Below are 13,951 nucleotides of genomic sequence, written 5' to 3'. Positions count from 1 at the left end.
GGACTCCATCAGCAGAAAGTGATGCTTTGCATTTGGTGGAACATCAAAGGAGTAATTCATTTTGAACTCCTCAATCCACAGCGAACTGACAATGCAGAGATCTATAATCAGCAACTGGAATGTTTATATGAAGCCCTTCATCAGAAACGTCCTTCACTCGTCAATCGGAAAGGTGTTCTTCTTCTCCACGATGATGCACGTCCACATGTGGCACGTGTGACGCAACACAAGATTATGGAGTTGGGTTGGGAAGTTCTCCCCCATCCACCATATTCTCCAGATATGGAACCATCATATTACCATCTTTTTCGTTCGCTGCAACACCATCTTAATGGGAAAATGTTTGCAAGTGTGGAAGGTGTTAAAGAGGACATTGACATGTTTTTTTGCTTCAAAGCCAAGTGATTTCTTTAATCAGGGCATTAATAACCTCATTGTAAGATGGAAAAGCGTCATCGATAAGAATGGAGACTATTTCATTTAATAAATGTTTTGTTTTGATACATAAGTTATTCGGGTTTTTTCATCTAAAAAAAGTGACATTAATTTCTTGACGACCTAATAAAAACAGTACGAAATTCAATTAATATTTCTCAGCAGTCAGTGTATTGCATTGTACACCCTAATTGGATAGTAGTTTTTAATAAATCTTAGAATTTGCTTTGAGCAATTCGTACTGATTAATAAGTGTCCATGTTCAAAAGAACATATTTAGGCTTAATAAGTGGGGCTATTTTGCATCTGCAGTACACATTAAATTATATTGGTTGAATGTTAAACAGTGACAATATCAATTGGCAATACTGCTTTTTTCTAGTCGAGATGGAACAGCTTCATTATGTAAAATATGTCATCATACTACAGTGTACTAGAGATTGAATTTTTATTCAACCAGTCCTTTAAAAAGTTTAACTTACAAGCAATCAGTTTAGGTGGAAAATATTTTTTTTTATTCTTTAGAGGTGTATCTTCTAAGCTAAGATGATAAAAACATTCAGGTCAATTTCCAGATCGCTTTTTTTCACTTTTGATGTCGTTAAAAAACGTTCTCTCTCTCTCTACATACGATATCCAAGCAGGACGTTGATGACCATGGTCTTCCACAGATCTATCAATGTACCATATCCAAACAGAACATTGATGACCATGGTCTTCCACATATCTGTCCCTCTCTATGTATCATCAATGTCCTGTTTGGATATGGCCATGGTCTTCCACAGATCTCTCTATGTGCCATATCCAAACAGGACATTGATGACCATGGTCTTCCACAGATCTCTCAATGTACCATATCCAAACAGAATTTCCAATGTCGATACATCCATCTATTTAGATAATCTCTTGACATAAGTCAACTTCTTTATTCCACGGTCTCTCCTTCCTTCAATCTTTCCAGCTACAACCAGACTTTCAATTTCTTCTTTCCTCATAATGTGTATGAGAAACTCCAACTGTCTCTTTCTTATCTTAGTCACACAGCTTCCTACTGCAACCTGCTCTTGATAAAATATCTTATTTGAATAGATCTTATTTGAATAGGTTCCTGAGTTTAGGTTCGTTTAGGTTCTAGAAGTTCACAGTGTGTACATTATATTATTGCCATATTACTTTAATAACGTGTGCATTCAGTGAAACCTCGTTAATCCGAACGCATTTGTAATGAAGGAGTACATTCAGATTATCGAGATATCCAAATAGTCGAATCAGTCACTTTGAATACAGTGGGGATTCTATTAATAGCACGTTATCGGTCGATAAATATAAGGATGCAAACTAGTAAGGGTTGGTATGCAACTAGTAAAAAAAAAGTAATTGTATGTGCAATAAACTTACTAGTTTATTATGTCATGTTTTCGCCAACACTTATACAAATTCCGTAATATATATGTAAATCAAGTTATAAAAGAGGTAACAATCTCGCAAGGTCTGTAAAAGTATTCAAAAGTATTATCTTACAAAATTATAAGTTATGCCCACATCTCACGAATCCTGCTGTGATAATGCATTGCTGTATCGACACTATTTGCTCGTGCTTATCTGCCTTGGAAAGACTGCATCATTTCGACCCCAGTTTGATCATTCGCCGTTTCATATCACCTCAATTTTGATTATTGTTTTCATAAATTGACACACTTGTTGTTGTTTTTTTCTAATGGTGGGGAGCAAAGGTTTTTGATGGAAGTATAGACTTACAAAGCTGTTCAACTATTGAAAATAAAAATACGAAACAACTCCTATTTCTTTCATAGTGGGAAGGTGGTGGATTCTGGTGTGTGCACAAGACAACTTGGACAAAGTCATGAGAATCCAGTTAGGCCATATAATTACTACTATCTGTAGAAAAAGGAAAGCAACTGCTTGATTATCAATAACTACGCACTATGAAAACGACTTTATTATGCGTTTGACTTCAAGTCGAGAATAACTGTTTCAGCTTTGACGTTGAACACAAAGCACTGCAAATTATTGGGACTTTTGTCTGGATTCTCAGAATTAGTAGCAATGCCACTGGGTACTTGTAGTCATAGGATCAAAATTTCATGATCAGTGAGCTCGTATTTGGAATTCATTTGTTTTAGGTTTATATCAGAAGCTCTACCTTTCTATAAATGTTCACCATAGTTCAATTACATAATGTTAAAAATTCCTATAATTTAGTTAGAAAAATGGAAGCCCGTTATTGATCACGTGCAATCATGACCCTAGGTATGTAACCTCTAGAGCTGGTGCCAGTCTAGACTGTTTCTGACATTTTGTTGGTCAATTGGTTATTGGTGGTCCACGCTTATCTCTGTGAGGCTACCTACCCGATTGTCACATAGAGTGGGGGTGCTCTATGCGTCCAGATAGCTGTATTGCGATTTGTAATTGTAGTTCCTTTGCATGATTTTAAAGGGTAAACACCGGCTTGGGAAGCAGCTCTATCTTTCTCTCTGTTCTTGAGCTGACCAACGAATATTTTAAAGTGTTTTGTTTTAATTTTCAGTTTTGTCTACAATTTAGTCTTATTTATTTTCGTACATATAATTCAGTTCAATCAGCTTAGATTCTTTTTATCCAAATTGTTAGATTATTTTTATATTTTTACTTCTATCATTTAATAATTATACGTTTTACGTCCTTGTTTTCTTGGCCCAGTAAAGTGTTATTTTTGTTTGTGAATTCTGCTTCGTCTTCGTACACCAATTTTTCTTTTTTCTTTCAAATTTTACAGTTATTTAAAATTGCTCGTTCTTTAAAGAACCAGTCTTTTAGCTTTCGCCTTTCACAATTCTTCAGCTTTACTTTTTTTACCTTAAAAACAGTATAAAATTTAAATATTAAACGCTGTCGTTTGAAAATAATTTAAGATATAGAAAATCAAAATCGCAGAAAACTGTATAATCCCTCATTTAAATCATAAAGATATAAAGAACTCACATAATGAAATATAAACCCTTTCGAATTCTCGTATACAATTCCAACGTGCTTAAAACTTACAATAAGCTAAAAAAGTATATAGCTCAGTAAACGTTTACTCTAATTCTTTTTACCTTTTTCGCTGGTGTGTTGCATATTAAAATATTTTTTATTTCATTAAAACAGGCGGGAAACATTACTTTATTAAGCGCCCTCTGTAATTTAATATTAATTATTATTGAAGGAGGCTTTGAATTTTTTAACAAAATATTTTCGTAATCCAATCTTCTTATTTTGTTATTATATGGCCAAAAAAGGTAAAGTTAAGAAAATGTTTTCCTTTAAGCTTTTAAAGTGTTTATTAAGGCACCTGCTAAAATGGGCGCTAGGTGGTATTGGGCTTAAATGTGGGTTTCTCTCGTAATACGCCCCCCAGTATTTTCTTGAGAGTATTACTTTAAATTTTTTGAATACGTTCTTCAGGTTTTGTCTCTGAGTGAGTCAGTGGTAAGTTTACGGACTTACACCACTAAATTCCAGGATTCAATTCCCTGTATTAGACAGAGCGCAGATAGCCTATTATATAGCTTTGCGATAAAACAAAGAAATAAACATCTAGGTTTTATCCACCACCTTCTCCAGTTATTTTTGAATCTATTTACGATGAAAATTAACATGTCCACCATGTATGAGTACAAGAGGGATACAAGTTTTCGTCTCTTTTATTTGCTTTAGCATTAAAATTAACTTGTGCTACGTTGAATCCACTTTCAATTACTCTGTATGGATATTACGTCTCTAAATTTGTCTTCTGAAACTAAAGTATAAAGTCTTTGGGCTAAACATATTGGTATATTTAACTGAAAATGTTTAAGTGATGGCTAAGAAAATCTAAATACCTACGATCTATTTTCCATTTTCTTTAACCTTTAACTAAAACATCTAGCAAAGGTAAATTTTTATCACTAATCTCAAACGTGAATTATATATTTTATTTTATGTTATTTAATACTTTCTTAATTTTTATACTTCCAAATTAAAAAACGTTGTTTTTAAATTGTTAACAGAATCTAAAACAAAATGAGTTGTCAAACTATTAAAAATTCCTTTTCAAAATATCCCATTATTAATGTTGCGTAAGTTGGTCTTCCATGCCTATGGAGATTTAGTTTTGTGGTAATAAATACAACTAATTTTTCTTATCTTTGAGTTTAGTAATCATGGTTTTTGCACTAAAGTTTATATGATATAGAAAATGAGATTGATTTTTATTGTGCGTCTATGTTTGTTTGCCATTTGGACGTTCTCTGAAGTTTTCCCAACAGAGCTATCCATTTGTCAGCGTCACACAGGTCGCAGCCGCTGTTGACAGTTCTAGTTTTATGTTGCTAGGGGCATTAATTCCACCATAGGCCTGAAACCGAAAGAAATGGCCTATCCCCCAGTCTCTAGGGAAATACCCAACACAACGTTTCACTTCAATTTCTCACTGCTGAAAAATTGGGCGGTGTTTACCTAGAAATTGTATAGAAAACATTTCTTCTAGAAATGCATTTTCTTTGTTCAAACATCCGTTCATACTTGCGCATATTTGATTTTGGAATTTCAACAATAAAAGATTGATATCAAGTTGGCAAGACATATGTTGTTGAGTCTTCCATTATAGTACTGATACTTTTAGTTGGTGATTGTCGTCTGTATATTGCCCTTATAAGAATATTCAGTACATTTTTTCGTTGTTATAAGAACAAAAGGAAGTTCTTTGAAATCTGCAAATATTAATGCTTGACAATCCCCCGGTGAGTTAGCGGGAAGTTTACGAACGTACATCGTTGAAATATGTGGTTCGATTCCTCGCAGATAGCCAATTGTGTAGCTTTGTACTAAGAAAACAACATGTTTGATAAGTTGGACGTTTCACTTTTAGCGTTTTATTCATAAAAAAACTGAAAGAAAACAATTAATTTTTCACTGAAACTTTGAAAAAATGGTGATGTATTTCTCCACTTTAAATATTTTGTTAGACTTTGGTGATTTTAAATATCGAATTGCTAATTGTTATGGAACTAAATTGCTCCTGCAAGTCACTCGGAATTGCTAATCAATTTATAGCTACACGAGCACAAGTTGGTCTTTTGTAGAAGTTATTTCTTAAAAATGTGAGAAATATTCTTTTGGAGTCAACTAGCTATTTATACAAAACTGGAAGACTTGTTTCCAAAAGAAAAAAACTGTATTGAAAACAAACATAGCAAAGATAAAATGAACGTAATGTTAAGACCATCAGCTGCAATTGATTACAGCTTTAAAAATTTGCGATAATCATATTTATATGATGTATATATATATATATGATAAACATATAATTTTGTGATTACATTAATAAATCAAACGTACTCTATTGTTAATGTTAACGTAATTTTTTATCTTAAGAAAATATTTCTCTTCATAGATACTGTACAGTTAGTAATATTATAAACGAATATTATCATTTAACGTACTTCGACCTGGAAACACAATGCATCAAATGAATTATTTCGGCTAATGTCTGTTAGGACTGTATTGTAATTTATACTTTTTTGACATATTTTTGGGCTCTTGTAATAAACATTTGATTTCTTTCAACTTTTTGTTTCTTATGTTTCGAATAATCTTCAGTGTTCGTTGTACAGTTTTTGGATTCGTTAAACTGTCATATTTTGTGGATATTACTTTCTTATAGTTTTCTTAGTCTGTGTTTACTCCTTTTTCTAAACTGCTGAACTCACCAACTTTTAAATGGTGTCAAACAAATCATATTGGCCCCGAGGTGTGCACATAGGTAAAGCTTTTTACAGCACTCTTTAGGAAACCCGGATATTTTGTGAAAACACTTTTATGGGGATTCTCCGAAAGCGTACCCCAAATTTGGCACTGACTTACATTACAGTACTTAAATAAGTAGACCTATTAATTAACGTTAGTAAATACGGTAAAGAAATTAAATGTGAGTTATAGCAGCAATGATACTTAAAGTGAAAAAGTGCAAAATAGTAGTTCAAGCATTAAATTTGCATCATAGCGGCTCTGTAAATGTGAGTCATAGGCCCACTGGTTTGTTAGTTGAATTAATATGTCTTAGTGTAAGCATGACTTATACGCGTCAGTGTTTATAATAAATATCATGCCAGAGGTTTAATAATGGTACATTATAATCACGTAATCCAGAAACTGACCGTGATGCAGTAATATTTAGTGATTCTTAAAATACTTTGAATAATTTGCTCTATTAAGATATATTTTCAATAGCTAAAAATTCAAAACAAGCTATGCCTATTTCGTGGCTATAATTGATATTTACCAATAGCATTTAGCCTTTCGATTTCAAAAAGTAGATCCTGGAAGCATTATACTCTCTAAAACGTTGGGTAAATATCTTACTTATAGCGTATACGAAAACAACCCCTTTTCCTCGTTGGGAAAGATATTATGGTTAGCGTATCAGACTGGAGATCCGAGGTTCTGAGGGTTTAGACATGGTGCTATCAAACACGCTTCGAATTTTCAGTTATGATTGGGCTTTAAGAGTGACAGTTAATCATGCTATTTGGTTAAGAGTTGTTTTTTGTAGGTGCTATCAACTGGCTACCTTTTCTCTGGTCCGCTGTTCAAAACTAGGGACAGCCAGATCAGAACCATAGGTGTCTGTGACTAGGTTGTTTAGCCTACTGTGTGCATAAAGTGTTGCTCAGTTTAACAAACACATAGATTGTTTATATCAGAATAGAAGATCTAGTGTTGTATTAGTTCGTACAATTATAGTTTCAATATTTTAAAGTACCGTATGTGCATATATATTTTTTGAAGATATTGAGGTGAAAGACAGGGATGTCAGAGAAAGACTGCATCAAGAACGAAACTATTAGTGAAAGGGTAAAAGTAGCACCAGTTATAAAAGTAGCACCAGTTATGGAGAAGGTGAGAGAAACTCACCTTAAAGAAGAGGAGTATGTTGGTAGGAGAGTGATAAGTATGACTGTGGAAGGGAAAAGGGTAAAAGGAAGAACGAAGAAAAGGAAGATGGATGTAGTGAGAGAGAACATGAGAAAATGTAGTGTGAATATAGCTCTGACACAGAACAGAAAAGGAGTGGTTTGTTTGTTTGTTTTTGAATTTCGCGCAAAGCTACACGAGGGCTATCTGCGCTAGTCGTCCCTAATTTAGCAGTGTAAGACTAGAGGGAAGGCAGCTAGTCATCACCACCCACCGCCAACTCTTGGGCTACTCTTTTACCAACGAATAGTGGGATTGACCGTAACATTATAACGCTCCCACGGCTGAAAGGGCGAGCATGTTTGGTGGTATGCGGATTCGAACCCGCGACCCTCAGATTGTGAGTCGAGCGCCTTATCCACCTGGCCATGCCGGGCACGAAAAGGAGTGGAGGGCAAGAACCAAAAAAACAGGCCTCAAGTAAATGAGACAAATGCTAAGAAAAATAAGATAGAATATAATGCATCTAAGAATCACATGTTACTTGCCAGAGAATTTAAGATATCACACACATGGTACACTTGTAAACAGTATGTGGTTTGTCAGTGGTGTCACATGGTACTTTTCGACATCACATATAATTGTTGTAGACAGAATATAATGCACCTAAGAATCACATGCTACTTTTCAGCAAAGTTTAAGGTACCACGCGTACTGTACACTTGCCGACAGCATGCGGCATGTCTAAGGTGTCACATGGTACTTTTCAGCAGGGTTTAAGGTACCACGCGCACTGTACACTTGCCGACAGCATGCGGCATGTCTAAGGTGTCACATGGTACTTTTCAGCAGGGTTTAAGGTATCACGCGCACTGTACACTTGTCAACGGCATGTAGCATGTCTAAGGTGTCACATGGTACTTTTCAGCAGGGTTTAAGGTATCACGCACACTGTACACTTGCCGACAGCAGGCGACATGTCTAAGGTGTCATATGGGACTTTTCAACAACAACATATAACTATTTAAGATATCGTAAAGTAGTTTCTGCTAGCATATATTCTCAAATAACGTACGTTATTTGCCGATAGCATGTAAGTACAACTACATGCGATTATGCTTGCTTTTAGTATATACCTGATTTAGCGCACGAGAAAAATAGAAAGTGACTAAACTACGTTTAGGAAACAATCACTTGAATAAAAGATCAGATAAAAAACCTTTTCGTATATCAGCGACGAATCTCATAAAAATAGATAGATACATACATATATACGGCTCTCTCTATGTACCATATGCAAACGGTCTCCTTCCACGGTCTCTCTTTCCTTCTGTTTTTCCACTTACAACCAGACTTTCAATTTCTTCTTTCCTCTTAATGTATACGAGAAACTTCAACTGTCTCCTGCAACTTTCTCTTGACAAAACGTCTTCACTTGAAGTGTCAATTGTCTAACATACTTTCATGATGCGCTTTAAAAACCACAACTGAATTGCTTCAATTCTTTTTTCCATACTTGATTATATTGTCCAAAATGCTGGTGTATATTTGAGAATTGGTATAACATAGCAATCCAAACTCATAACTTCGTCCCCATAGAAATTTTACTATCTGTCAATATATTTTTTATTTTCATAAATGCGTCTTTTTTTCATTCCTATTCTCTGTTTTATTTCAAGATCATATTTACCATCTGATGTTATCCAACTTCCCAAATAGTTGAATTTATTGACCTGCCTTATCTGTTCCTTATCTACTTTAACAACGCACATAGGAATGATCTTCTTTGTAATTACCATGTAATCTGTTTTCCTACAGTTAATACTTAACCTTTCTTCTGAACTTTATCTACTTTCTTCTGAATCAGATATTAAATCTGTGATGTACACAGCTAGACAGACAAATTAATTTTCTTTCTTCATGAACTTGTTTCGTCTTTTGTTTTATGAAATGTAATATTTTTAGTATTGTAACGTTTTCCACATGAAATAATTCTGTCACTATTGATCAACTTCTTTTAACTGTTTTTGTCAGATGTTGCTGATGTCGAGATACATAAATATATGCATATTAAATTACACAATCACTTTTGTGATCCTAATTGATCAAATGATTTAACTAATGTGCCTACCTATTATTAATGTGCGATCCTATGGTTTATCGATAGAGATACTTGTATAAGTATCGTGTCATATTTGTGCCATATATCTTGTGTCCATGTGCCATAACGTATGTGTGCATGCGTGAGTTTTAACTTGTAATCCTTTTAGTAATAACTGGACCTTTGTTTTGTAATTAACTGTAGTTTTGTCTGTAATTTAGTATTTAAATATTTTTCCAAACTATATTAGAACTAACATCATGCAGTTCAACTTGTATTTTTGCTATCAATATTAAGACAAAAACATGTTTGTAAACGTCCTCCTAAAAGGTTTACATAATCTCTACAAAGAATATAAGTTGGCGATAAGTGATCGTGACTAGCTGCCTTCCCTCTAGTTTATAACTTCAAAATTATGAACAGCTTACGCAGATAGATAATCCTCGAGTATCTTTGCACAAACTTCGAAGAAGTATCGTACAAACGGTGTTTATGTTTTTGAATGAACATTTTAGCAGATGTAGAAATTATTTATATGAGTTAGTTGCGAATCGTTAAAATTGAAACAAAGATCGAATAATTTATGCATTAAAGCAGCCCTGGATTTATAATTTCTCCTTCGATAAATAAAGGCCTCATACACTTCGTGGTAATACACTTTAGAAACGATCACACCAACACATAGACATGTGACAAATAAACTCCTATATAATATTGGAAATAATTATGGAAACGCACAGGTGATACACATGTAGGAGTCACAAACAATGAGTAACTGCAACCAAGTGGTTAATTTATCACTAGTACTATCCATTATTACAGAAAATAGAAAGTAAATAGATTCTATAATGCACTAGTATTTTGTATTTCCTTTAAAACTAAGCAGTACACGTTAGTTTTATGAAATCGTAAGTTTATCTGTTTATGATTTTGAAATATTGTTCCAAATGTCCTGTATTATTTCATATAATTCGGCCAAGTTTTTTGAACTTCTCAGCTTTCATATAAGCCCACACAACCTTAACAATATTTATATCGGAATTTTGTGCAGGTCAAGCCATGATTGCGAGTTTCATGAACCTTTTTTTTTATTTCACTACGTTTACATCATGCTCGGGACCACTGTCTTGCTGGAATATGAATCATGTCTTTTTATTTCACTACGTTTACATCATGCTCGGGACCACTGTCTTGCTGGAATATGAATCATGTCTTTTTATTTCACTACGTTTACATCATGCTTGGGATCACTGTCTTGCTGGAATATGAATCTTGCCTTTTTATTTCACTACGTTTACATCATGCTTGGGATCACTGTCTTGCTGGAATATGAATCTTGCCTTTTTATTTCACTACGTTTACATCATGCTTGGGATCACTGTCTTGCTGGAACATGAATCTTGCCTTTTTATTTCACTACGTTTGCATCATGCTTGGGATCACTGTCTTGCTGGAACATAAATCTTGCCTTTTTATTTCACTACGTTTACATCATGCTTGGGATCACTGTCTTGCTGGAATATGAATCTTGCCTTTTTATTTCACTACGTTTACATCATGCTTGGGATCACTGTCTTGCTGGAATATGAATCTTGCCTTTTTATTTCACTACATTTACATTATGCTTGGGATCACTGTCTTGCTGGAACATAAATCTTGCCTTTTTATTTCACTACGTTTACATCATGCGTGGGATCACTGTCTTGCTGGAATATGAATCTTGCCTTTTTATTTCACTACGTTTACATCATGCTTGGGATCACTGTCTTGCTGGAACATGAATCTTGCCTTTTTATTTCACTACGTTTACATCATGCTTGGGATCACTGTCTTGCTGGAACATGAATCTTGCCCAACAAGTATTTTTCCAAAGGGAATAACATAATGGATAAAAATCGAGTTGTACCTGATAGCAGTCAAATGTTATCAATTTTGTGTAGATATCAAACATTATTGGTTGATACGTATCCCACACTTGTATTAGCTCTCAACATGCTTCACAGTAGATGTTATACGTTGAACATGATACCGTTTTCTTCTCTGCCATCAAGCTGTCATTGTTTGTTGAAACATAATTTGAGTTTGGATTCGTCTGTAAAGATGTGAAGAGCACCATTTTTCAGTTCTATTTGAAGTCTGATACCCACTTCAGCCTCTTGGCTTGGTTATGTGTCCGAAACAGTACTTGCTGAGTAGTTGTGGTTACACATAAATTGAGATCACCTCGTACTAATGCATGTCTTACTACTCTTGTGGTAACATTCACATTTCTACTTACAGCTAGGTCATTGACAATATTTCTACTGGACTGTCGTCTATCACAAAAATAGCTTACCCGAAGTTACTTAACATTACCTTTGAAGAGTTTGGACATTCTAATTTAATTACTTCTGTATTAACCATGCTTGTATAACATACCATTTTCAAAGTTTTTATTCAACTCTTACTGAAACATGAAATTTCGTCACAACCTGTCGCGTGAAGTAGTTTTCACCAAGCTAAAATTATTATATATATACACAATTATGATGCAGCATTTCTGTCCTGGGAGCCATGAGTCCAACTACCATAATACTGCTGGGAATAGTTTGACTACTTGTACTTTTATTAGTGTTACACCGGTGTAGCATTCCTATTGTTTAAACAAAAGCTACTCACAGTGTAAACAGAAAACATGTGGCTATACTTTTTGTGAAGTTAATTTTAATTACAATACAGAGAAAGAAGTCCCATTGTATTTGCATTTTATACACATTTCATTCACTGTTTCCGTAAATTATTTCCAATAATGAATATATCACGAATACACAACTTACAGAACTCTATAGGAATCTCAATAATAACAATGATAAATTTAAGCGTTGGTATCGAGAAACTAAAGAGGGAGACCTGAAACATGCATACAATAACATTTGACGATGGTACTAAAGAAATCAGTGGGAATCGATCAGTATACATGAAAGCATGAATAATATTAGCAATATTGCCCGTGAAATTTCTTTACTTATCTTTGATGCTCTATAGATTTCCCTTTTCGTTTTTCTCTTTTATTATTATTTTTTTTGTTACTAAGTTGTCTCGTATTTTACCAAACAGTAAAAAAGATTAGCATTCGGCTAATCCACTAGAGGTTATTGTGCTGTCACAGAGTGGTCAGAACTTGTGATTTGTAGTATTGTTGACGACACTTCACCATTTGCTTTCATCTGCCGTTATTCTAGTTCTCTTACCTTCTGCTCTGTGAGAGCTAGTGCTTGAGACCATCATTAGTTTTCTTTTCCGTGATACGTTTTTCTAGTCGATTTTATTTTCAGTGTCGCATTGAGCGAAGCGCAACTTGTATTACTGCCGTCATCGACCCTCTTCCCATCTGTTTGATTAACGTTCTGGAAAGTTCTGCATAAAGGAATAACGTTAAACATCAATAGTGCCTTTTGATTAATCGAAATTTTAGGTAACCTGAAATTCTCTGTGTTCAATAAGCAATTTATCATCCCTGTTTTGTATAACGTTTTGCTTCATTTATTAAAGTTTTATCTGACAAGTTTAAGTTTATATAATTATATGTATGTGCGCGCGTGTATGTAGCTAATTTAATAACTTAAATCATGACTATGTATTAATTTAATTTTTAACAAGTAATTTTATAATGTAATCTTTATAACAAACATATTATTATTATTATAGTAACTTTTTCTCGAGATTGAAAATTTAAATTTTTTATTCAAAACAGATTGGTTGAAGAGCAGCGAGAACACTGCGCTATTCTTCCTGCCCCCCCCCCCAAAGGTTTGTTTATAGCACAATGCTACACCATGGGCTGCCTGGGCTTTGCCCGCCGCGGATATCGAACACCCGATGTTTTGCGTTATAAGCCTTAAAAGATCTACAGAGTTTATTTTCGTAAATGTATGCCTGCGGACTTACAACGCTAGAAACCGGATAGCCCATTGTGTAGCTTTGTGCTTAACTTTAAAGAAATAAACAAACTGTATATAATTTTTTTTTTCTATACTGTTTTAGGTCAAACCATGATAAAATATTACAAAATTGCTCAAGTGTATTAACAAAGAAACTTTATTGTTGTATGCAGAGACAAATGATGTATTTTCAAAACTAAAACATTGTATAATGTGAAATTCACTGGTCTCCGAAAAACATGTTTTTATGAATAGGTTTATGTTAAACAACATCTCGAGTAAAATCAGTTAAAACATACAACATAAGTCATGTGGTAACATGAAAGCTTCTAGTCTAGACTTGTTTTATCAATAAAAAATAGCGTTTGTGGTTTTCTTTAATACCGTATTTTTCGGTGAATAAAACGCACTTTTTTACCCTAAAATTTGATGTCAAAATCTGCTTTCGTCCTATACACCGAAGGTATGAATAATATATATGTATATCTACGATATACACAAGCCATGTGTAAATATATTTAAATAGGCATGCATAGTTTAGTTCAACTGAATATGTTAT

General features: G+C 34.0%; 1 long non-coding RNA gene across 3 annotated transcripts in view; it reads left to right on the top strand.

The window, feature by feature from the left end:
- Positions 1-13,951, top strand: part of LOC111086859 — a 100,503-nt gene that overhangs the window by 69,480 nt on the left and 17,072 nt on the right. The window lies entirely within an intron of this gene.

The sequence above is a fragment of the Limulus polyphemus genome, unplaced genomic scaffold, assembly GCF_000517525.1.
Source record: "Limulus polyphemus unplaced genomic scaffold, Limulus_polyphemus-2.1.2 Scaffold1497, whole genome shotgun sequence".
NCBI lineage: Eukaryota > Metazoa > Arthropoda > Merostomata > Xiphosura > Limulidae > Limulus > Limulus polyphemus.
The sequence above is the reverse complement of the archived record's forward strand: the minus strand, read 5'-3'. Positions and strand labels throughout refer to the sequence as shown.